This window comes from Pipistrellus kuhlii, unplaced genomic scaffold, assembly GCF_014108245.1.
Source record: "Pipistrellus kuhlii isolate mPipKuh1 unplaced genomic scaffold, mPipKuh1.p scaffold_m20_p_3, whole genome shotgun sequence".
Classification (NCBI taxonomy): Eukaryota; Metazoa; Chordata; class Mammalia; order Chiroptera; family Vespertilionidae; genus Pipistrellus; species Pipistrellus kuhlii.
Window position 1 is genome coordinate 76,489,814 of NW_023425529.1, and position 23,080 is coordinate 76,512,893.

Consider the following 23,080-nt stretch of genomic DNA (forward strand, 5'->3'; position numbering starts at 1 on the left):
AGGTGTTTATCATACCCTTTATGCTTAATCTTTAGGTATCCTTACTTAAAGGACACTGAAGAACTGCAGACATATCCGTCCTCCCAAAATTACTTATCCTCCTGATTATATTTAAAAGACAAACTATATCTCGAACTGCTGTTACAATAAAAGCCTGAAAAGGGAAGCAATTGAGGCTGTCTGGTTTTTTTAGCCAGGCAGTCCCTTAGCCCTCTCATAGCAATCCTGTGTCAGAGTAATCATTCATAGATCCATCTCTCAGGGTCTGCTGGTCAGCCCCATGATCTAAGTAAGATTTAATATAAGTTAAAAGATTTAACAAAAATTAAAATTCCTAAATACAAAACTATTTAAAAACTAGAGGCCCAGTGCATGAAATCCATTCACTGGTAGGATCCTAGTAGTGGCAACTGCCTGCCAGGGCCTCCCTCCCTTCCCATAACTGGCCCCACCCCTGCCCCCTGGTCAAACTCCTGGAAGAACTCTAGTGGAAGGGACAAATTGGATACTATGCTTTTATTATATAGAATATAGTAAAAAATATAGTTCATTTTCTGCCTTGGCTGAGTACCTCAGTCTGTTGAGTATGCCAAGATTGAGATAAAATCCCTGGTCAGGGCACAATCAAGAATGAACAAATAAGTAAACAATAACTCTCTCTTTTCTTCCCTCTCTAAAATTTCTATATATAAAAAGCCTGCGACCATAATGGCCATAACATCGATAATGACTAATTACTATGACACCCACTGTGGCCAGCAAACCAGCCAATCAAGGGGTGGGCCTGGCCAGCCAACTTCACAGCCCCTACCCCTTGATGGCCTGCCCCAATTGGACTCTACCACCCCAATCAAGAGCTGGCCGCTGGGTAAATGCCCCCTCCCTTTCCCAGATCAGCCTGCCCCACCATGATAGGCCTGCAGCCCCTCCCACTGGCTGCCTGATTCTGATCTCATCCCCCCAACAGCAATAGGGGATGGGGCAGGGCAGCCAACCTCTTTTAGCCCCTCCTCCTGGCCATCTCAACCCTGATCATATCTCCCATCTCAATAGGGGGTGGAGCCAACCCTCCAACCTCCTGCAGCCCCTCACCCCACCAACCCCCACTCCAGATCAGCACCCTCATCCAATCAGGGGCAGGGCTATCTGCCCCACCACCCACATCCCCTCCCCATGGCTGGCCCCACCCCAAATTGGCCCTCAACCCCAATCAGGAGTGGGGCCCAATGGCCTATCACCTACAGCACCTTCCCCAGCCAGCCCCAATCAGGGCAGACTGGCCAACCAACCTCCCACCATCTCCTCCTCTGGACATGTCCAGCCTTGATCCACCCAATTGGGCCCAGGCCGGCTGAACCCCACTCATGCCTGAATTCTTACACTGAGCCTCTAGTCAATCAATACAGAGTACAGTTAATTTTCTAATCAAAAGGAAATGATCAATACACACACACACACACACACACACACACACACACACACACACATATATATGCCTAAGCAACTAAATGACCAGTCAACCAATCATTATGACACGCACTGACCACCAGAAGGCAGACACAGGAGCTGCCCCCGGTGGTCAGTGCATTCCTACAGCCAACTTCCTGCGCTCCTCCACCCCCACTAACCAACATCTTGTAGCCCTGATAGGCCCCTGTCTCTGGCCAGGCTGAAGGAACCCACCTGTGCATGAATTCTTATATACTATAAGAAATAAATATCAATTGAGCTCTTCTTAATTGCCTGGAAAATATGACATATGAAATATTTTACCCTCTAATTTGATTCCTGAGGGCTTGGACTGTAATTAGCAGAAAATTGAAGTTAATTAGTTGAGGAGCAGCAGAAAGTACAAATAAACATTTACTGGGTCATGTTTCTTAGACCAAGTCCTACAGTTCTGTTTTTGAAATTGTCAGCTTTACAAATGAAACAAATGGAAAGATGCATATTGGCTGACTATGTGCATTTTATGTAAATTCACATGTAGTATTCACTCCAGCCTCTGAGATAGGATTCATCACACTTGTCTAAGAGTGAGGATGTAAGAATGGAGTTATTAGATTATTTGCCCCAAATACTCCAGCAAGATTTATCATTGAGTCTATGTGATTCTGAACCAGTGATCTTTCTCTTAAATTCTTTTGCTTTGTATTTCATAAAGATAAGGTATTCAGTACTTTGACAGACTGATCTTGAATATTAAGATAAGATGCATATGAAATGGGAAAGACTAAATATCTTCTTAGGAAAAAGAGAGGGATAAGTGAGAGTTCCTGCAGTGTGGACTGTGAACAGCGGGTATTTATGTGATCTCTAAAGCAACTGTAATAGGTTAAATCAAGGGCAGAGTGGGAAATTGGGGCAAGAAGTGTGCTCATAGTAGAGCATGACTGAGGAGTTAGAAGAATCTAAGAGAAATAGGTAAGTAAGTAAGTAAGTAGTAAGTAAATACTCTACTATAGCTTAGTTTATCCCAGAGACAGGCCTGGTTTTATGTATCTTTGCTTCTTTCATGACTTAATGCTTATTGGTTAGTTTGCTTCCTTGTCTTCCCCATTAATTGCACTCAGTAACATCTCAAGTCAAAACCCAAATCTGCCTTTTTTTCCAAAGACTCTTGTGGGGCTCAGTGGTTAGATAAAACTGGCCAGATTATTAAAGCTTTGAGAAAGCCCAATAACACAAAAATAAATTAATTGTAAATGCATGTATTAGTGGCACAGCAAGAATCCCCTTTCAGTGAAATAGGGCAGGCCATTTTATGTTCATGTGTACAACCTCCCCTTCAGATCCTTTCATGAAAAATGATATAGGAGGCAAGTTTCCTATGGATCTGGGTGATCTCTTCTGGTGGATTCTTCATTATATGAGGTCTGCTGGATGTGGTTTTGTAGCACAGGGCACCCTCTATGAGGGCCAGTGAAGAAGCATTAATAGTCAGTCCCACTCACTAGAATCCTTTACCCTGTGTTTATCCTATGCATTATTTGCTGATTCACTGGTAACCCAAATCTACTCCCAATCATCATTCTCTCCAATGCTCAAATTTGAGCCAACTTGGTGGTCTCCCTTCACTGAGGCAAGATAAGGTAATTGCTGCTATTTGTTGTAACTCACTTTATAATTTTCAAGTGTCTATTACATATTTACATAATTTTATTTTTTATTAAGAAATAATATAGTATTATCTTTCAGTTTTCAATATAAAGCAATAAAGGGCTGAAGTTGTCACATATCCTATCACAACAAACCACTGATGAATTTGGGGCCAGAATCTGTCTCTTCAGTACTGGTCTGTCTTATGTACAGCACTTTATAAATTTGACCTATGAGAGCATTACATAGATCCTCTACCCACCCCCAATTATGTTTTAGCACATTTCAAAACAAATGTAAAAGGGGTAAAATCTGCCCAGTGGAAATAAGAATCACAGAAATTTGAGTAAAATTCTTTTTAGTTTAAAAATGCAAGTAATTAGAACACAGTCTTGGAAAAATATTCTAAACAGGAAGTTTGAAGACAAAGTTGATCTAATTAGGAAAGTGTGAAGAAAATATCAAAAAAATACACCATATGCCATATAATAAGGCATAGAGGTAAATAACAGAAAGCTGTCTTAGCATTTAGAAGTGAGAAAATTGTAATTAGATAAAAATTGGCACCAAAATATTCATTATTTTAACTCATCAGACAGATTTTTGGCCTACACTGGCTTAGGAATGAGATTGGTTAAGGAACATGAACATAGTCAAAGTTTAATAAATACTTATTGAATGTATGAAATAATAAATGAATGTGATTATTGCTATAGATGTGGTTAAGGAAGGAAAATAGGAGATGCTACCTTGAAACAGAACTTCTATACTATCCTGCAATTATTCTTTAACTGTTTTGTTTTGTTTTGTTTTTAAATTTCTACTTTTCTCCAGCTCATGGATCCATATGTCTCAGCTAGGTCCTTTTATTATAGATTAAAGAAAGGCCCAATTGCAATGGAAGTTTTAAGCATTGATGGTGGTGGTTGAAAGAAAATATTTACTGAGAGAAGTACAGTATTAAACTGTCGGTAATAATAGTTGCCACTGTGTGCTAGTAGATATACTTCTTTTAATTCATTTAATTCTCACAATTCTAGGAGATGGAGATTCCTAACTCCAACTTATTTATTCAAAAACTAATGAAGACAAGTACCACGTAGTAAAGCCAGAATAGCTGAAAGTCTAACCAATGTCTGTCTAAATCAATGTTCTCAGCTATTTCACTAAGCCACTCTCAGATCATAGAAATAACCCAACTCCTTCTTATCCCACATGAGCAATGAGAGATAATTTGACTAATGTCTAAAGATTACAAAATTCTTGGGGATCCACATACCTTAAAACCTTTTTTGATTTTTTTTTTTTTTTTTTAGAGTATAGCAAAGCTAGGCTTTGGTTGATTGGCTAAAGATAATTATAAAAACATATCAGCTGAAACCGGTTTGGCTCAGTGGTAGAGCATCGGTCTGCAGACTGAAAGGTCCCAGGTTTGATTCCTGTCAGGGGCATGTACGTTGGTTGCGGGCACATCCTCAGTAGGGGGTGTGCAAGAGGCAGCTGGTCGATGTTTCTCTCTCATCGATGTTTCTAGCTCTCTATCTCTCTCCCTTCCTCTCTGTAAAAAAAATCAATAAAATATATTTTTTTAAAAAGTATATCATAGATCACATAGATTAGCATTCTTAATAATACTGCTAATTGTGTAAGTAAAAGATAAATAAGTTGCCCTTAAAGAACCCTTGTCTTCACTATTACATTGGCAGGGATATCTGCTCCTGCTCCTATAAAAATCTTGGTGGCTTCCTGCCCTGGAGAACTTTCTAGAGGTTCTTGGTACCTGGTGTCCTTTGCTAGCTACCCTAGAGCCTGGGCCACTCATTTCAGAAGTTACAACCCATGTGCTTGTCTTAAATTTTCTTTTCATGTTAGGTGACATAAAATAAAGTTAAATTCTTGAATTAACCAAGATCACAAAGTTAATTGAATCCAATTTAGTGTTTTTCTTCCCTGTTTCTAAGGCGATAGTATTATAATAAACGACATCTCAAATTATCTTTAAAATACTCTACTCAACATTTAAATTTATCCAGAATATAAAATTTAATAACTTTAAAGATATTTTCAAGCTACATAATTCTAGCCTTTGTTTGGTCATTACATTTTTTCTAGTTATAAATTTGATCTTAGGAGGGTAGATATTTTTATTTACGTAGAGAAAAAAATATTTTCTGATGTTGACAAAGCTTCTGTCCAAATAATCTTAAACAAAAAGTGATGTTGGAATATTGACTTCTGATCTTTCAATTTAAAACAAAAAGGAAAAAAGAAACTGGCATGTGCTTAGTAACACTAATTATAGATTTGGGTCACTTATTCCACAAAAAGAAATAGAACATTCTTTATTTTGAAATAACAAAATAATGGTGTTAACAGACCATAGTCTCAGTGAAAAGCTGGAATAACAAAAAAAGTGGGAAGAAATTCCAAGGTTAATGCCAAAATGTTAAGATAAAATGCAAAGAATGATGATGGTTCTCTGCTTTTCAAAGATTGATTTTCCATTTTCTGGGAATAAGTATGGGAGTGTGTTACAGTGGTGGAATTACAATCTTTACCACACCTAAAGTTGCTGAGAAGAACAATTACAAAATCCTTAGTGTTAATTATTCTTGAAAGTTTGCTTTCAAATATCATTACTTACCAACTCAGAGTGAGGACACTGTTGTTAGTTTTCTGACCTAAGAAAACTGCTGTGAAATCTCATTTAAATGGCAGTAATGGGAAATCAAACACACGCCTGCCTTTGTCCTTGTCAGTTGGGAGAGGCCCTGGTTCTTTGAAAAGGTGAGGAATGGTTTCCTTCACATCTGCCTCTGGCAAGCTGGAAAACTTTACATTCTAAGTTACTTAGGTCTTAAAAGTGTCCCTCTTAAATGTAAATACTCCTGAGCTCACCTTGAGACAAATAGGTTTACTCTCTTATTCTATGCTGATTCTGTTAGTAAATACAGCTGCCCAGAGAATGAGCTGAAGAAGATTTTGCAAAAAAAGTAGAGACTTAGTATGAAATCATCTGATGGTAGGAGCAAGGGTGAGAGGAGGGCAATTAGGGGCAACTGGGACAGCAAGGAAGGGCAGTTAGGGGTGATCAGGCTGCAGGGGTGGGCAGTTGGGGACAACCAGGCCTGCAGGGGAAGGCAATTATGGGTGACCAGGCCAGCAGGGGAGGACAGTTGTGACAACCAGGCTGTCAGGGGAGGGCAGTTGGGGGTTATTGGGTTGGCAGTTAAGCATCAATCAGGCTGGCAAGGGAGTGGTTAGGGGGTGATCAGGCTGGCAGGAAGAAGCAGCTAGGGGCAATCAAGCAAGCAGGCAGGTGAGTGGTTGAGAGCCAGCATTCCTGGATTGTGAGAGGGATTTCTGAGGTTGGAGAGGGTGTAGGCTGAACGGAGGGACAGGCACACCCCGTGCATGAATTTCATGCACTGGGCCTCTAGCCCTATATAACAGAGTGGTAATATGCAAATTGACCCTCACACCTCCACACAAGATGGCCAACCCCATGAGTTAAAGATGACCACCACAAGATAGCCAGCAGAGGAGAGTAGTGGTGGGTGATCAGGCCGGCAGGGAAGGGCAGTTATGGGTGACCAGGCTGGCAGGGGAGGGCAGTTGTGAAGGGAAGTTTAGGACCAGAGGGATCAGGCCTAAATCTGTAGTGGGACACCCCCCCAAGGGTCCCAGATTGGAGAGGGTGCAGGCTGGGCTGAGGAACAGTCTCCCCCTACCCCCAGTGCATGACTTTTATGCTCCAGGCCTCCAGTATAATTATATTTCTGATGCTAGTGAATGTGGAAAATATTAATCTAATAAACAATATTTGCATATCCTGACTTGACTTCTGGACAAGACGACAGAGTAGATAAATGCTGTGCTTGCTGCTTTCATTAACACACAAAATTTAAATTTAAATTATAGAACAACCACCCTTGAAAATCACCTGAAGACTAGCTGAACAGACCTCCTATAACTACAGATATAAAGAAACCACTTTGAGACAAGTAGAAGGGGCAGATAAACAAAACGACTGGTCCCAGGTCCACATGTGGCAGTTAAAAATTAGGAGAGATACCTTAATTGATCTCACTTCTAGGAATGTATGCTAAGAAACCCAAAACACCAATCAAAAAGAATGTATGCACCCATATGTTCATAGCAGCACAATTTGTAATAGCCAAGATCTGAAAATAATCCAAGTGCACATCAGCAGATGAGTGGCTAAAAAAATGTGTGGTATATTTACACCCTGGAATACTAGGCAGTACTATAAAAGATGTATCTCTTGCCGAAACCAGTTTGGCTCAATGGATAGAGCGTCGGCTTGGGGACTGAAAGGTCCCGGGTTCGATTCCAGTCAAGTGCATGTACCTTGGTTGCGGGCATATTCCCAGTAGGGGGTGTGCAAGAGGCAGCTGATCGATGACTCTCTCTCATCAATGTTTCTAACTCTCTATCTCTCCCTTCCTCTCTGTATAAAATCAATAAAATATATATTTTTTTAAAAACATGTATCTTTTATCATTTGAGATAGCATGGAGGGACATGAAAAGTATTATGTTAAGCAAAATAAGCCAGTTAGAGAAAGATAATTATCATATAATCTCACTCATATGTGAAATCTAATGAACAAAATAGACTGATGAACAAAATACATCCAGAGACATAGAAGCATTGAACAGACTGAAAAATTTCAGAGAGTAGGCCTGGGTGGGTGGGTGAGTGGGGAGAGACTAACCAAGGAACGTAAATGCATATATGTATAGCCCATGGACACAGACACTAGTGTGGTGGAAGCCTGGGAGGGGCTGGGCTAGGTTGAAAGGGTTAATTGAAAAGAAAAATAAACTAAGGGTAAGGGGACATCTGTAATATTTTCAACAATAAAGATTCCAAAGAGGAAATAGGACCATGCCAAGACACAATATAAATAAAATGCCAAATATTCAAGACAGAGAGAGAGTTTTAAAAGCAGTAAGAGAAAAGCTGTAAGTTATCTACAAGGGAGCTCCCATAAGACTGTCAGCTGGTTTCTCAACAGAGACTTTGTCAGAAGGGGGCATGAAATAATCAAAGCAATGTAACACAAGGAACTTGGTCTAGAATCAAAGGGGAGATAAAGAGCTCTATAGACAAGAAAAATCTGAAGGAATTTATCACTTTCAACCAGTATTACAAGAAATGTTAATTCAATAATTACTTTAAATGAAAATGGATTAAATGTTCCAATTAAAAGATCAAGGGATAAAGAAGTGGTACACATAAGCAATGAAATATTACTCTGACATAAAAAATAATGAAATATTACAATTTGTGACAACATGATGAACCTAAAGAGTATTATGCTAAGTGAAATAAATCAGTCAGATAAAGACAAATACCATATGACTTTATTCTTATGTGAAATCTAAAAATCAAAATAAATGAACAAACAAAACTAACAAATTTATAGAGGGCAGATTAATGGTTGCTGGATGGGACAGATTTAACCTTAGTAAAATACTTTTACTAAGGTTGCAAGGGCTAAGTGCAAAAGGTGAAGGGATGAAGTACAAATTGGCAGTTTCAAAATAGCAATGAGGATATAAAGCATGACAGAGGGAATGTTGTAAAAACTGTATGATGCCAAGTGGGTTCAAGACCTGTAAATTATATAAATTTCTAACCACTATGCTATAAACCTTTCACTATTATATTAGTACATGTCAACTGTGATTTAAAAATTAAATTAAACATAACTGAAGTAAAAGTAAAAAAAAATAATGATAATAACAATATTTGCATATCCTACGGGAACACAATTTATTTTAGAGGTAGAGCTGAACCCCTTTTAGAAAAGCATATGTTGTAAGTAGTCTTGTGGTGGGGTGCCTCCGCTGATATTCTAATTAAATGAATAAAAAAAAACTTAAGTTCTATTTAAACCATGGAAATTTGAACAAGTCACTTTTCTTCTTTTTCAGCTGTTCCACTCAAGTTAGTTATATGCTTTGGAGGCAAAAGGTCAACCTCAAGCTATCTTAGGTAATACTTTTACTAAGTGTTTTCCCACAGTACAAGGGGCACCAGGTCTCAAAGGCTGCAGTACCTATTTGTTTGCCATTCTCTACCTGACTGCTAATGAATGGCCACATATCTTTTTTTGTTATAATAATGATTAACATTTAGGCACAACTTTCTGTATTAGCTAGCTCTTGTAACAAAAGTAATTTTTAAATGGAGAAATGCTGTAAGACAATAATACTTAAGTCACTCTCCTAAGCAGAAATGAGTTTGTTGAGTGTGGGCAGCTGCCAACAACACTTCTCTCCAGTCCCTGCACCCAAGGAAAGAGGCTGATGTGGATGTTGACACATTGCTTGCCCTCACATTTCACTGGGAGTTGGGGAATTCAGTGGGAAGTCTGCACTTAAACTAGAAGGCTTTTATTACTAAGAGGAATAAAGGAGGAAGACATACTGAGAAATGATTGGTATTCTCTTCCACAATAGACTTTAAGTCGACAAGCAAAGCCAAAATTGAATATTTTCGATCTTCAAGAATGTTTATGTCCTAGACATTGGTTCTTAGCTCTGCCCAACCTCTGTTCTTTGGTTTAATGTCCTCTACTTTGAGGTAATTTGAAAAAATTAGCCTTGGAGATGGATACATACTCTCATAAGCAATCTTGGCCACCAGTTTGCATATAAAAAGGGCCACCTTTGTGAGTAGAGGTTGTTTGATTGTATTTGTTCCTCCTATTTTAGCTTGTGATAAAAAATGTGATGTGTTTTTAGTTCTGTAATGTTCCATGTTATGGAACTCTCAATCAATTTTATATTATGAGCCATGAGCAAAAATACCTTTTCTTGTTCTCTTCCTTCTTTGCTTCCAGAAATGTTTCTTTCAGCTTAGAGATATGAGAATATAAATGGTGGGGCAAAAGTAGGTTTACAATTTTGAGTACATGAAACACACAAAGTTTATTCTTGTATCATTATTTATTAATTATTATATTATTTTCCAGATAAACTACTGTAAACTACTTTTGTTCAAACTTCTTGTGTGTGTGTGTATATATATATATATATATATATATATATATACACACAATATATGCACATATTAACAAAAGGAAGCATTTACATTTAAAGCAGACTTAAAAGTAATCTATGCAACTTGGTAGAAGGAATATAAACTTTTAAAAATGTCTATGTTTTTACACAGACCTAAATCAAACCTGGGATAAGGGAATCTTACACCACCCTGGCAACTTGTCTCTTTACATATTTTTCTAGTCTCAGAATAAGTTGGAAAAGTCTTGCCAATAAAATAATATTTTCCGGGGTTTGGTATAGTGGCAATAGTTTCAACTATGGGGAAATAACATTTTCTGGATTAAGAATCACCAAATATGTCAGCCTAAAACCACACATCCATGAGGAATTGGTAGGCCATGGTAATGTGAGACAAATCAGAAATGCTACTTTTTTCCTAATCTGAACCAGTGTAAGTGATTTTAAAGGATCAAGACAAGAATAAGTGTTGTGACCTGAAAGTTTCCACCTGCCTTTCTAGTTACTGTCTGGAATATATCTGTTATGTTTTTTGACATATATTTGTCCTCCTGTATTGGTAGTGACCTTAGCATTTTTCTTAATCTCTCTCAGCCTCCTTTTAATTATCTCTAAAAAGGGGATAATAACCCTTCATATGTAGTGTTGTAAGGATTTAGGAAGTTAAATATTAGGCTGCTGAGCATAGTTGCTGGCAGTTAGCAATCAATAAATAACAGTAACCATGATTACCTCTGTTTTCCTGAGACCTAGCACAGAGCGTGGCACAGACAGTATCCAGTAAATGGAGACTGAATGTCTGATTCTGATTGTGAACTCCAACATAAGATGACTATCTCCTCCTTAGCCCCAGGTACATCAATTTACTCCTAGTAGATACATTTATGCACTGTATATTTTTGGAGAATTCAAAATTGGACAAACCTGGTGTCTGAAATAATGAAGTATAGAATCTAATAAAGATCCACAGTCTTGATTTTTTTTTTCATGTTTACAGTTATTTGATCTGGCATGGGTATTGTACTTTGTTTTCAGTCATTTACAGGAGTTCCTTCTTATCTGTGTTCTAGCACTGGCCTCGAGTTGATAGTTCCTCTGGCTTGTGTTTATGAATGGCTGGCATCCTAAAACACTTTCTACTTAAGGAAAGTTCACAAAGTCACATTTGGAAGGGAAATGGTGAATTCTCGATTATGATAGAATATCTATTTTTTTAAAACTTCTGACTGCAGGGAAATTGCCCTGAACACTGTTTCCTCAGATGCTGGGGTTGGAGACCTGGGCACTGAGTTAAGCTGCATCGCCATCTGGTGGTCATATAATGTGGTGCCGAGATGCAGAGTTTTAATGAATTTGTGAGTAGGTTCCATAAGTTAGAATTTAAGGGCTCTCAGGAGTCACCTTGTCTACTTCCCTTATTTATACTTAAGAGAAATGAATCCATCCACCGCCCCCCCCCCCAAAAAAAGTAACCCAAACTTTATGTTACAAAATGTTAATTACAGAACTGCTGTCACATTTTAGTTGCTATTTCCCTGAACAGTGTACAACATGGAGTGCGTGGCTATGCTGATTGTTGGCATTTTCATTTATGGAGTCACATAACCCACTGTGGATCCATGTGTTCTTACTTTTAAAATGAGGATGATATGGTTGTTGTCTCAATTGAATAATAAGGGGTGTGAAATTCTATATAATAAAAGGCTAATATGTAAATTAACCAAACAACCAGTCGCTATGATGTGCATTGACCACCAGGAGGCAGATGCTCAATGCAGGTGCTGTCCCTGGTGATCAGTGCACTCCTACAGGGGGAGTGCTGCTCAGCCAGAAGCCAAACTCACAGCTGGTGAGTGCAGCAGCAGTGGTGGGAGCCTCTCCCACCTCCACGGCAGCACTAAGGATGTCTGACTGACAGCTTAGGCTTGATCCCCAGGGGACTTCCAGAGGGCTCTCAGACTGCAAGAGGGTGCAGGCCAGGCTGAGGGATACCCCCCTCAAGTGCACAAATTACATGCACTGGGCTTCTAGTGGTTTTATAAACAATAAATAAAAAGAAATCTAAGTTCATAGGTACTTTTTATTATTTTTTTGTATGAAAGCATGTATCTTTCAAAACTGCATTAACAGTTGAGAGCCACTCATCATTTATTCATAGCTTACTTAACTATCAAGCAATTGCTATGTCATCATTATATGAAGGGAGAACACAAAGATTAAGAAAACATACATTTTACCATTGAAAAGAGCAGTTTAATGGTGAAGGCAGACATTAACAGGTGAACATGTTGTGATAACAGATATTAGAGACTGGTATCAAGTTTAGTGCTCCCATTGAAGGTATTTGGTTCTGCGGAATTGGATAGAGAGGTCTTGCAGAGACAGAAAAGGCTTCATCTAGGAAAAAATAAACTTGAATTACTCTCAGTGAAATACTAGCGGTATGCCAAAGAAATAGGTGAGGCTAGCTGGCAGGAGGAAATGCCAGACATGGAATGCTAAAACCCTAAAAGAAACTTATCAACACAAACAAATAAAACACAACAATAATATTGTCCTATAATTATGAAAATATCCCAGTTCTGGCTAGTCTTCCAAACTCATGTGCTGTCATTTATAACAAATGACAAATTAATCTGGTTTCTAGACAATATTTAATTACCTAAGAAATTAATATTTTGTATGCAGAGATGAAAACTAAGATTTTTTTAAAATTGTGTAATATCATAAGACCTAAGGAATCAATAGATAACAATGGGAATTGAATGACTTTTTGAAATTTCATTGAGACTAATCATTTCATTGATTTCTCTCTTGCATGTTTGTCCTGTAGTTCTGTGTTAATGACTGTTAGAATTTTCTTCATTCTCCCTCTCATGAGATTGAATATTTTGAAAATTATATTCATGTCTTGAAATGAGTCCTTCTCTTTTCAAATCCCTTCTGGTCTTCTTTCCCATCCTCTGACATTCAGAAAATTGCTTTCTGTACAGATTGATTGACAGCCATCTATCCACATGTCATTCATTCTCAATGGTTTCCTTCTGAGCTATCTCAGGATGAGAAGTGTTCATTAGTCCTTCAAATGTATCTGTAAAGACAACTCTGTCAAGAAGACACTTCCATGTATACTGAAAGTCCAAAATTACATTCTTTCAGGGCATGTTTTCCTATTCCTGTGCATGTCAGTGGGAAAGGAAAACCTTCAGCTTTTTAATCAAATAAGGTAACAAAAGAATCAAAAAAGAAAGAAAAAAATTTTATTTTATTGAGAGAACGTAAATTTTCCCAATTACACAAAAAGCTGGCTGTGTTTTAAAAATCGGTTTGTGGTTCTTTCTGTTATTTGCCCATCACAAATAGTATAATTCTCAAAAAGTTTTGCATCCTGACTTTGTCCCACTTAGGTCACTCTTTCTGCCTTGAATTGCCTGCCCCTCCCCTGACTTTTATTTTCACTCTTTCAATGGCAACTTTGATTCAAAATAAGTCACACCTTCAGGGAATGTCTCCTGACTGCTCTGCTGGAATACATGCAGGTTCCACCTGCTCCCTGGGTGCCTAGTGCTACTCACTGGGCAGATTGACTGCAGGCACAGTGGTTTGTGTCTCCCTGTTTCGTCTCCTTGGCAGTGAAGCTTTGAACTTACTCCCATTAAAAGTCTATTTTCCTACCCTTACTGGGTAGCTCAGTTGGTTGGAGCATTGTCCTGTAGACTGAAAGGTTGGGGGCTCAATTCCAGGTTGGGGCACATAGCTAGGTTGCCAGTTTAATCAACAGTTGAGGTGTATGCAGAAGGCAACTGGTCAATGTCTCTCTCTCTCTCTCTCTCTCTCTCTCTCTCTCTCTCTCTCTCCTCTCTCTTTCTCAAATCAATAAACATAAGAACATTTTCTTTTTTTTAAAAATATATATATTTTATTGATTTTTTTACAGAGAGGAAGAGAGATAAATAGAGAGCCAGAAACTTTGATGAGAGAGAAACATCGACCAGCTGCCTCCTGCACACCCCCTAGCGGTGATGTGCCTGCAACCAATGTACATGCCCTTGACCAGAATCGAACCTGGGACCTTTCAGTCCACAGACTGAAGCTCTACCATTGAGCCAAATCAGCTTCGGCAACATAAGAACATTTTCAAAAAGAATCTACTTCCCCATTCCTTGAACCTGGATTTACATTGTGATGTGCCCTGGTCAATAGAATGCAGAAGAATATTGGTTTGCCAGTCTCAAGCCAGAACCCTGAAAGATTACATTGCTTAAAATAAAAACAAAACAAAATAAAAAACTAGAGAGCTCCTAGTGAAAGGATACCAAACTTTCTCAGTTTCTTTATCTGGTAGCTCTCAGGCACTTACTATCATAAGTGGTTCACACACAACAAATAATAATAAGACAAAATATAGACATACTGAAACCTCCTCACATTAAAGAACTTCACTGGCAGAGACTAGTGCACTGTAACCCAAGGCAAGTGGCTTTGGACAGCGTGTTTGAGACCAAATAATTGTCAAGTCTGATCCTGAGATTGTGGGTATTAACAAATATGTATGATGATGAGAGCCAAACCAAAACAAACTGTTTACATACTATATATATGTAAACTATATATATCCTATATATATCCTATATATAATATATCCTATGGGCTTCTCTCAATCTTAAAAGAATGCTTCTAATTATTTTTGTCCATTGTTAATGTCCATTACTTAACAGAAAAGGTTATTGGGGAGCATGAATTACTTTTAAGTGTTAGACTACTTAGCAACTTAATTATTCTTGGCAGAACTGTGAAAAAACACAAGTTTCAACACCTCAAAGTGCTTACTGTGTTGGAATTGAAGGCTTGCATTTGTCTCTTAGTGATTGCTGATTCTGCCAAACTGGGCATCTAGTGTTATAACAAGGAGAAATTATGGCCATCTGAAACATACCAGAGATCACTGCTGTATTGGATCCCTAAATCAGAGGGTATGAAGTGCTTTCTTTGGGTTTTGTGGTTCCTGTAGGAAATTTCACTGACTTCTTCGTTATCAGAATAAAACTGGAGCAATCGGTTCCAGGAAGGGAAAAGGTAAAGGGCAACTGGAGCTGATTCCTACTCTTCTGCCACCTCCCAAAAGCCCCTGTCTTGCCCTCATTGATTCTGTATGCCTTCCAGGTGCTAACTTTCAGTCCCAGGAGAAACATGGGCACTCTAGTAGCTTTCACTATTTGGGATATTTCCATCACAGAAAAACATGGGGGATTGCTTTTAAATTACAGCATAATAACAATTCATATGCATGTATATGTAACAATGCTTAATTAGATCCCAAATTAAGCATTGCTATATATTGGACAGTCATTGTAGCAGCCTATGCAATTCTAGTATGTAACACAGAAATTCAGGAGCACCTTCCTGCAAACACCATATTCAGGAGAGTAAAATTATTTCCAGGGAGGACATCAGGAAAATCTAGGATTCTGAAAGGATAGACTATATTTCTGAGTAAGAAATGACTCTATATTTCTATAAACAAGAGCTTGAGGTGCCTCTCTGATATCCATGGAGGTGTTAGATCACTTTCCACCCTCTCAGTATATAAGTTAAGAATTGTGTTGGTAGCTTGAAACAGACACTAGAACTGGGAGCTGCCTCCAAGGGAGGAACTTAATTCTTCCTCATGTAAAATAAATCCAGAGGTAAGAAGTCCGGGGCTGCTAAGTTATCTCTGCAGGGTCCTCCCCTTACTGTTTCACCATCTTCTGCATGTGGCTTCTATCCTCAAGGTCACATTCCTTCCAATACAGCTACTGGACACCCAGAGTTGGCATCTACATCTCAACATGGAAAGAAGGAAAGATAGACAGGAATATCTGATTTTTCTTAACAGCTTAAAACTTTTTAAAGAAGCTTTCCTTAAAATCCTTACCAAAAATGTCTACTTAATCCTACTTGCCAGAATGTACTCAGATATCTGTATCTGGCCACAAGGGATGCTAAGAAGTACAATCTGTTAGCTGGGCACATTACTGATTCCAATTAGTTTGGGCTCAGAAATGAGTAGAGAATGGATATTCAGGGAACAAGTAGCCAAATCTGCTCTCCTAGGTTAGGGATATGAGAGAGGGAGGAGTCACAATGAGCTGACAATGAACTGATAAAGATGATAAAGGGAGAGAGTAGAAGAGTCAGGTTAGGCACCAGTATCCTAAAATTTTTGCTGAAGACTGGGAGAAATCAGAAGTCATTTGTGGAATGATGTAATTAGAAGTTCCAAATACTTTCCAGTGGGCACCGAGCCACAGAAACAACTGGCACAAGCACCATAAGACTGGGGGCAAGAGAAAGTCCTACTGCAAGAAATAAAAATATGAGCAGAGGTGTCCTGCTGCCAGCACTAAGGTTGGCCCCTGCCTCATACAAACAGCCTATGTGTGGGAGCAACAGAAATATTGAGCTTTGAGGTTGGGCGTGGGCAACTTCTGGGGCTCAGAGTGTTGTACGTGCAGAGCAAGGATCGCTGATGTCTACAATGCATCCAGCGATGAAGGGAGACACCCCAAGAGCCTGGTGCAGACCTGCATCGTGCTCACTGACAGCACGGAACCAACAGAGGTATGAGTCCCACCGGGCACTGCCTCTGGGCCACAGAGAGGGGCCACGCTGACTCCTGAGGAGGAAGAGATTTTAAACTAAACACAACACAAGAAAATTCAGGAGAAATGTAACGAAAGGAAAAGGAATGCCCAGCTTAGCAGTCTGCTCGAGGAGCAGTGGCAGCAGGCAAGCTTCTGCGTGCATCTCTGTGAGACCAGGCTAACGTGGCCACACAGATGGCTGTGTGCTGGAGGGCAAGGATCTGTGGTTAAACTCAAGGCCCAGAAAGGCAAATAAATCCTCCTGCCCCTCACCTTAGATCATGTAGAGATGTTTATTGTTGTAAAAAACAAAACTAAACACAAACACACACACACACACACACACACACACACACACACACACACACAGTTCAAGATTTAGGATAAGAAAAGCAAAAGAGGAACTATAAATGCTACTTCTTGATTTTGATAATCTGTCCAGAAAGAGAACTGTAGGTGAATCTAGGTCAATATTTTGTGCCCAACTTACAGAAACTTTCAATCAATTCCAAACACACGTTCCTTGTCTCCACATCCAGTTGAAGATTCTGTTCTTAGAGTCCTTACCTGGCCTGGTCCCTGTGCGCTGCAGAATCAAGAGACAGTCATGCACATATCTCTTTTTGACTTTCTAATCTCTGACACTGCAGACCACACTAGGCCATGCTATGATGTCAGAGTAAAGTGTCAGGTCCTACAAGGAGAGAATGGAGCTCTACACCGAGGACTTCTGGATCAGAGAAAGAGCAGCTGGAGGGAATCTCACCCCATCTGGAATGCAATGGGAAAGTCAAAGGTGCAAGAGGAAAATAGATCTGAACAAGTTAAGGGAATTCACTAGAGTGAGGGCAGACTTTCATGTACAGGAAGATTTAGAAGGGAAACTATTCTCATTAAGAGAGTTGAACAAGAATATAAACTGCTTTCTGGGGAGAACACAGGAGCCTTGACTCCAATACATCAAGCAATTATCACACTGAGTAAGGTGTGGAGGTGGGGTCTGATCTGTAAAGAGGTACCATGTGCCTGCCTAGGGGCTAGATTTCAAGCCCCACTGCAGAGGCCTCAATCTGCCAGACAAAGCAGGGGAAACTGAGACCAAAGGAATGAGAGAAAACAACTCTAGGAGAGGGCTTTCTGTCAGCAATAAGTCTGGGGAAATAACAGAAGATGAAAGGAAAGAGGGCCACCTGACAGGCCTGAGATGCTCAACAACTGAAAGTGACCACTGAGGTGTTCTGGTTAGAAAAATTTCTAACTGTACAGGTTAGGATGGGAAGTCATGTCTTAAGATCTATATGATTAATCTTCAACTTCAGTGAACCTTATGCATTGTTTTTGTGCATCTAGGGCAACATACTTAAAATGTCAGAATGATCTCTTCTCCAATCCTCTAGAGACCAACACCCGGGTACCAGGAAACAACCCCAACATGGCTCATGGCTCTCTCTTACCTACCTGCCTCTGTAAACTATGTATGCTGAATATTAACTGTCTTGTACCCACCAATATAAAAGGAATATTTATCTTTCCATTTTATTTTTTTACCCATCCTAGAGATTTCCCACTGTACTGTCTCTGCCCCCTTCATCTATTGCCAATGAATTTTATGTAATGTTCCTTATATCTTTTCCTTTGATTATAATGTATACAATAGACTGCACAACTGCTATTTCTGGGAGCATTTTCTCAATCCTTTGAAATTTTGCTTATGGGTATCTGGCCTTCAAGCCTTGGCTCAAATAAGCTCTTTCTTCCCGGACTGTGTGGTTCTCCCTTCTTCCACATAGCTGTCCCACTCTCCAAAACACTCCTCTCACCTACCTGCTTGCCCCTGCACTACCTACTCTAAGCACACACGTTTAAATTACAGTCATTCTTCAGCTCTTGGCTGAAACAGCAGGTAATTGAGGAAACCCTTTTTGAAATGTTAAGAGCAGTTAGATTCTTAAATATATTCATATATAAGTTGTCATTCCTAAAAAAGTAAATCTCAGATGGTAATTATGCATAAATTAATATTTGTGTGATTACCTGATCAAGGTCCCTCCATTCTATTGGCTTTAAACATGCTAAGAACAGGGATATTTATTTATTTATTCATTTATTTATTTATTTTGGCATTTTATCAGCATTCCACATAATGCCTGGCAAATAGCAGGTTCCCAATAAATATTTTGAGAATAAAAATATGAATTCTCATATAATAATACCATCTATAGCATATAATAGGTGGTTTTACACATATGCAAACACACATATATCTCTTATTATTTTTAAATAAATATCTTTATTGATTTCAGAGAGGAAGGAAGAGGGAAAGAGAGATAGAAACATTAATGATGAGAGAGAATCATCCATTGGCTGTCTCCTGCACATCCCCTAATGAGATCAAGCCCACAACCCAGGCATGTGCCCTTGACTAGACTCAATCCTGGGACTCTTCAGTTCGCAGGCTGATGCTCTATCCACTGAGCCAAACAGGCTAGGGCCATACACGTATCTTTTAAATACATATATGAACTAAACAGGTTAAAATGTGTTAAATGAATTTATAGATAAATTATTTAGGATACTATATAGCACAGTGGAATGAAGATGAATATTCCAGTCAGGCAGTTTAGGATTAACTGCAGTTCTTCAACTAACTGCCTGAGTTTGTGCACATTACCCGACCTCTCTGAACCTCAGTTTCCTCATTTGAAGAAAATAATAAAAACTCTCATTTTGGTTGTCAAACTTAAATACGATAATGGATAAAAGCTTTCTAGCACAGTGCTTAGTATGTAGTAAGCTCTAAATAAATGGTTGCTATTGACATGATTGGATTTGTATGCCACATGTGTTAGTTAAATTAGGATATAGAGCTCAGTTACAGTAAGTTGAATTCTGCACAAAATATTTCTGGATACATAATATGAATCCAATGAATAGTGTAGAAAAAACAAATGAATAAATTCATTTAGAATGACTTGAGAATTGGATTGTGAACAATTTATATTTTGAGTATGCTAGAACAATTTAGAATCTGGCCACTAGGTGTCAATAAATACACATGTTAGAAACAGGCCTTTGATACCTAGATTCTGATTCTGGTGTTAAATCTTGTATAAGTAATATTAGAGCACTACAACTATTCATGAATGAAGTAATGTTCTCAGTCATTTATTCAAAAGTTTTCAGCTATCCAGGAGTATTTATCAAGTAAATCAAACTTTTACACTCTTCCTTTTTCTTTCCCTTCCTTCCCTCTTTCTTTCTTTCTTTCTTTCTTTCTTTCTTTCTTTCTTTCTTTCTTTCTTTCTTTCTTTCTTTCTGTCTTTCTTTCTTTCAACAGGAAAGAAAGAATAAGGCTTTAACTTTAGCTCTCATGATAACTTACAAGCATGCACACACATAAACACTATAGCTCCATTGCCTTCAGCTTGCATCAACCCAAATAACTGTTTAAGGGCCATTCCACCTCTTTCACATTGGTTCAGCTTTCTTGACCTTTTTTTTTTTTTTTTTTTCCCCCCCAGTTCATCCATAACTCAGATTTCTCCTATTATGGGAGCTTTGTAAAGACCCTGGCCTATGGGAATTCTACCTGTACTTCCCTACTTTATTAATTCCCTGGACATCTGGGTAAATATATTTATTTTTTGCATTTCTATTTAGAATTCATCTTTTAAGATATCTTATTTTATCCATCCCTCACAGATGTGTATCCCATGTTATATCCTCTACCAGTTTAGGAGGGCAGCAATTAGGAAGTACCACAGACTGGGTGGCTAAAACAACAGAGATCTCGTTCCTCACAGTCCTGGAGGCTACAAGTTCAAGACCAATGTGTTAGTGGGGTTGGCATCTTCTGAGATCTCTCTCCTTGATTTGTAGATGGTCATCTTCCTGCTGTATCTTCACATTGTGCTTTCTCTGAACATGTCTGTGCTCAAAGTTCCTCTTCTTATAAGGACACCAATTATATTGGACCAAGGCTTTCCTTTTTAGCTACCTTATATCCAACTACAGTCACATTCTGAGGTACAGGGTTTAAGATTTTAAAATATGGATTTTAAGGGAACACAATTCATCCTATAACATAAGTCCTTACAGCACCATAGAATTTTTCAATACACTTACCATAGCTGTAATTATTTAAGTGCACAAGACATTTAAAAATGTCTATTACATGCCTGTATGCTATAAGTTTTCAGAAGGGCAAGAATCAGGTCTGTGTGGTTGAAAATGTAACCTTAGTATCCGAAAATGTTCCCTGTGCCTAGTACATAGTAGGTTACCTTCTTTGCATTGTTAATAATATCATCCTCTTTATTATTATTTTCTACATAACTCTAGTGTTCAGCACAAGTGGTTGAGTAAATATTTAAGTAAAGACATTTCATAACAGCTGAAACCGGTTTGGCTCAGTGGATAGAGTGTCAGTTTGCTGACTGAAGGGTCCCAGGTTCGATTCTGGTCAAGGGCATATACATTGGTTTAGGGCACATCCTCGGGGGGCAGGGGGGGGTGTGCAGGAGGCAGCTGGTCAATGTTTCTCTCTCATCGATGTTTCTAGCTCTCTATCTCTCTCCTTTTCCTCTCTGTAAAAAATCAATAAAGTGTATTTAAAAAAGACATTTCATACTAGCATTTTTAAAAAACAGACTCCTTATTCTATTTAGCATGCCAACCCACTGTGTGACCATTTCTCCCTGACCACATAATTGCATTAGCAAAAAGCAGAAGGATGTCCTATACAGTCAGGTGTGCTTCATAAGGCAGATTAGTCTCAGCTCGAGTTTAATATGCTGTACTTTCGATGGCTTACTAATTGTACCAGCTGTGCTAGTTTGTGAAAGCAGGTGTCTAAGGAGCCATATTCCGTACCACCCTTGTTCCCAGACACTGGAGCCTTTGGCCTGACCTGCATTGCTCCTCTGCCAGCTGTATCTGTCACTGTAAGGCAGGAGTCTAGGGAACAAGGTTACATGCAACATGTTCATCTATTACCTAAATTCCCCTTCTTTCTAGACCTTCCTCCAGATACTCAGGACTCTGAAGTGCTAAAATTGCAATGAGATTGCTTCTGGGACTTCTATGGGTCCCTCCCCAGACCCATTCTACTAAAAGCATCCAGAGCCAAGAGGTGGCAGGAGAATTCTCATGGTGTGGAACAGAGCCAGGTATGGAATGAAAGTGGAGGTAAGGGCAGAACATGGGTCAGGGGTCCCCTTTTGATCTCTTAGCTCTAGCTCTCCAAATATATAATAGGAGCAGTCCTGAGTGTCTTTGCATATTTTTACTCTAATATCTTACATAATAAACTAGAGGCCCAGTGCACCAAATCCGTGCACATGGGCAGGGGGTGGTGTTGTTCCTCAGCCTAGCCTGCACTCTCCAATCTGGGACTCCTCCAGGGATGTCCAACTGCCCGTTTAAGCCCTATCCCATCCATCTTGTGGCCATCTTCGGCCCACCGGGATCTGGCCTAAACGGGCAGTTGTACATCCCTCTCACAATTCAGGACTGCTGGCTCCCAGCTGCCTGCCTTCCTGATTGCCCCAACCACTTCTGCCTGCCAGCCTGATCACCCCCTAACCACTTCCATGCCAGCCTGATTGATGTCTAACTGCTCCCCTGCCAGCCTGTTTGCCCCCAACTTCCCTCCTCTGCTAACCTGGTTACCCTAACTGCCCTCCCCTGCAAGGTTGATCGCCTTCAACTGCCCTTCCTTTCAGACCTGGTCCCTCCCAACTGCCCTCCCCTGCTGGCCATCTTGTGGCTGCCATCTTGTGTCCACATGGGGGCAGGATCTTTGACCACATGGGGGCAGCCATATTGTATGTTGGAGTGATGGTCAATCTGCATATTATTCATTTTTTTTAAATATATATTTTATTGATTTTTTACAGAAGGAAGAGAGAGGGACAGAGAGCTAGAAATATCAATGAGAGAGAATCATCGATCAACTGCCTCTTGCACACACCCCCACTGGGGATGTGCCCAACCAAGGTACATGCCCTTGACTGGAAGTGAACCTGGGACCCTTCAGTCCATAGTCCAATGCTCTATCCACTGAGCCAAACCAGTTTTGGCTTCATATTATTCTTTTATTCTATAGGATAAGGCCTGATTTGGGGCCAGTTGGTTTGCCCTGAAGGGTGTCCTAGATCAGAGTGGTGTTTCCCTTGGGGTGTGGGGCTGCCTGAGTGTGGTGCCTGTGATGCTTTGTAGGCCAGCTATGTCCCCTGGTGACCCAAGAGGAAGCCCTGGTATCTGGAATTTATTTATCTTCTACAATTGAAACTTTGTAGC

The 23,080-nt window shown here is 39.5% G+C and overlaps 1 pseudogene; it reads left to right on the top strand.

Annotated features, from left to right (window-relative positions):
* Nucleotides 1-11,488: 11,488 nt before the first annotated feature.
* Nucleotides 11,489-17,058, top strand: LOC118729545 (annotated as a pseudogene).
* The last annotated feature ends 6,022 nt before the right edge of the window (nucleotides 17,059-23,080 follow it).